Source organism: Teleopsis dalmanni, unplaced genomic scaffold, assembly GCF_002237135.1.
Source record: "Teleopsis dalmanni isolate 2A unplaced genomic scaffold, ASM223713v2 unscaffolded_contig_0078, whole genome shotgun sequence".
NCBI classification, from domain to species: domain Eukaryota; kingdom Metazoa; phylum Arthropoda; class Insecta; order Diptera; family Diopsidae; genus Teleopsis; species Teleopsis dalmanni.
Window position 1 is genome coordinate 13,215 of NW_024031460.1, and position 4,141 is coordinate 17,355.

Here is a 4,141-nt window from a genome sequence, read left to right on the forward strand (position 1 = left end):
GCAAGATACTATCATATAAATTTATTGAAACGCATTCGCTTTAGCGATTTATGTATATTAATATAATAAAAACCTTTGCCTTAGAAATGAGAAGGAACTGTAGCATTGGAGCCATATAATACTTACTGGTTATAATGTTAACTTATTCACCAATTTTTGGCATGTATTATATATAATATAAAGAAGATCAGTATTAGCTGACGTATTTCAAAAAAAATCTAATTGTCGTCAACAAAATACTCGTCGTACTTCAATATATACTGCATTATATCTCAACTGCGAAGGTCTTTTGTATCGTTTATTACTTTATTATGATTTCATCCATATTAACAATTTACATATAAACGGTACTTGAACTAATGTATTTCGTGAAGTCTGCTAGTAGTATCTTATGAATATTGTACATAAAATGTCAGCGCTGATGAGGCAACAAAAATCGAAAAGCCCCATATTAATATTATTATTAATAATAATATTATTATTATTACTATTATTATTATTATTAATAATAATATTATACCGAGAATATGTTAGAACTATTAAAATTAATATTATTGATGTCTCAACTTCAAGAAAGTTACTTTGTATGTAACAACTATATTTCGTTTAAGGCAAAAGATATATTAATATCCGTAAGAATTAGATATTTCTGTAATCACCAAAGAGTGTAATGTATAATGTATAAGTATTAATAATTAAAAGAATAATAGGTAATAAGATTAATTATTAGGAATAAGTAATAAGTGAGAAAGGAATAAGCGTTTAAAGTTTATACGTTTAGATAGCGAATGAACTGATTAATAGAAAATATTTTATGCTGATTATGAAATACTTGATTGCATTTGGACAGCACTTCTATTAATGTAGAACTCAACAGTTATAAAAGCAAGATACTATCATATAAATTTATTGAAACGCATTCGCTTAAGCGATTTATGTATATTAATATAATAAAAACCATTGCCTTAGAATTGAGAAGGAACTGTAGCATTGGAGCCATATAATACTTACTGGTTATAATGTTAACTTATTCACCAATTTTTGGCATGTATTATATATAATATAAAGAAGATCAGTATTAGCTGAAGTATTTCAAAAAAAATCTAATTGTCGTCAACAAAATACTCGTCGTACTTCAATATATACTGCATTATATCTTAACTGCGAAGGTCATTTGTATCGTTTATTACTTTATTATGATTTCATCCATATTAACAATTTACATATAAACGGTACTTGAACTAATGTATTTCGTGAAGTCTGCTAGTAGTATCTTATGAATATTGTATATAAAATGTCAGCGCTGATGAGGCAACAAAAATCGAAAAGCCCCATATTAATATTATTATTAATAATAATATTATTATTATTACTATTATTATTATTATTAATAATAATATTATACCGAGAATATGTTAGAACTATTAAAATTAATATTATTGATGTCTCAACTTCAAGAAAGTTACTTTGTATGTAACAACTATATTTCGTTTAAGGCAAAAGATATATTAATATCCGTAAGAATTAGATATTTCTGTAATCACCAAAGAGTGTAATGTATAATGTATAAGTATTAATAATTAAAAGAATAATAGGTAATAAGATTAATTATTATGAATAAGTAATAAGTGAGAAAGGAATAAGCGTTTAAAGTTTATACGTTTAGATAGCGAATGAACTGATTAATAGAAAATATTTTATGCTGACTATGAAATACTTGATTGCATTTGGACAGCACTTCTGTTAATGTAGAACTCAACAGTTATAAAAGCAAGATACTATCATATAAATTTATTGAAACGCATTCGCTTTAGCGATTTATGTATATTAATATAATAAAAACCTTTGCCTTAGAAATGAGAAGGAACTGTAGCATTGGAGCCATATAATACTTACTGGTTATAATGTTAACTTATTCACCAATTTTTGGCATGTATTATATATAATATAAAGAAGATCAGTATTAGCTGAAGTATTTCAAAAAAAATCTAATTGTCGTCAACAAAATACTCGTCGTACTTCAATATATACTGCATTATATCTCAACTGCGAAGGTCTTTTGTATCGTTTATTACTTTATTATGATATCATCCATATTAACAATTTACATATAAACGGTACTTGAACTAATGTATTTCGTGAAGTCTGCTAGTAGTATCTTATGAATATTGTACATAAAATGTCAGCGCTGATGAGGCAACAAAAATCGAAAAGCCCCATATTAATATTATTATTAATAATAATATTATTATTATTACTATTATTATTATTATTAATAATAATATTATACCGAGAATATGTTAGAACTATTAAAATTAATATTATTGATGTCTCAACTTCAAGAAAGTTACTTTGTATGTAACAACTATATTTCGTTTAAGGCAAAAGATATATTAATATCCGTAAGAATTAGATATTTCTGTAATCACCAAAGAGTGTAATGTATAATGTATAAGTATTAATAATTAAAAGAATAATAGGTAATAAGATTAATTATTAGGAATAAGTAATAAGTGAGAAAGGAATAAGCGTTTAAAGTTTATACGTTTAGATAGCGAATGAACTGATTAATAGAAAATATTTTATGCTGACTATGAAATACTTGATTGCATTTGGACAGCACTTCTGTTAATGTAGAACTCAACAGTTATAAAAGCAAGATACTATCATATAAATTTATTGAAACGCATTCGCTTTAGCGATTTATGTATATTAATATAATAAAAACCTTTGCCTTAGAAATGAGAAGGAACTGTAGCATTGGAGCCATATAATACTTACTGGTTATAATGTTAACTTATTCATCAATTTTTGGCATGTATTATATATAATATAAAGAAGATCAGTATTAGCTGAAGTATTTCAAAAAAAATCTAATTGTCGTCAACAAAATACTCGTCGTACTTCAATATATACTGCATTATATCTCAACTGCGAAGGTCATTTGTATCGTTTATTACTTTATTATGATATCATCCATATTAACAATTTACATATAAACGGTACTTGAACTAATGTATTTCGTGAAGTCTGCTAGTAGTATCTTATGAATATTGTACATAAAATGTCAGCGCTGATGAGGCAACAAAAATCGAAAAGCCCCATATTAATATTATTATTAATAATAATATTATTATTATTACTATTATTATTATTATTAATAATAATATTATACCGAGAATATGTTAGAACTATTAAAATTAATATTATTGATGTCTCAACTTCAAGAAAGTTACTTTGTATGTAACAACTATATTTCGTTTAAGGCAAAAGATATATTAATATCCGTAAGAATTAGATATTTCTGTAATCACCAAAGAGTGTAATGTATAATGTATAAGTATTAATAATTAAAAGAATAATAGGTAATAAGATTAATTATTAGGAATAAGTAATAAGTGAGAAAGGAATAAGCGTTTAAAGTTTATACGTTTAGATAGCGAATGAACTGATTAATAGAAAATATTTTATGCTGATTATGAAATACTTGATTGCATTTGGACAGCACTTCTATTAATGTAGAACTCAACAGTTATAAAAGCAAGATACTATCATATAAATTTATTGAAACGCATTCGCTTTAGCGATTTATGTATATTAATATAATAAAAACCTTTGCCTTAGAAATGAGAAGGAACTGTAGCATTGGAGCCATATAATACTTACTGGTTATAATGTTAACTTATTCACCAATTTTTGGCATGTATTATATATAATATAAAGAAGATCAGTATTAGCTGAAGTATTTCAAAAAAAATCTAATTGTCGTCAACAAAATACTCGTCGTACTTCAATATATACTGCATTATATCTTAACTGCGAAGGTCATTTGTATCGTTTATTACTTTATTATGATTTCATCCATATTAACAATTCACATATAAACAGTACTTGAACTAATGTATTTCGTGAAGTCTGCTAGTAGTATCTTATGAATATTGTATATAAAATGTCAGCGCTGATGAGGCAACAAAAATCGAAAAGCCCCATATTAATATTATTATTAATAATAATATTATTATTATTACTATTATTATTATTATTAATAATAATATTATACCGAGAATATGTTAGAACTATTAAAATTAATATTATTGATGTCTCAACTTCAAGAAAGTTACTTTGTATGTAACAACTATAT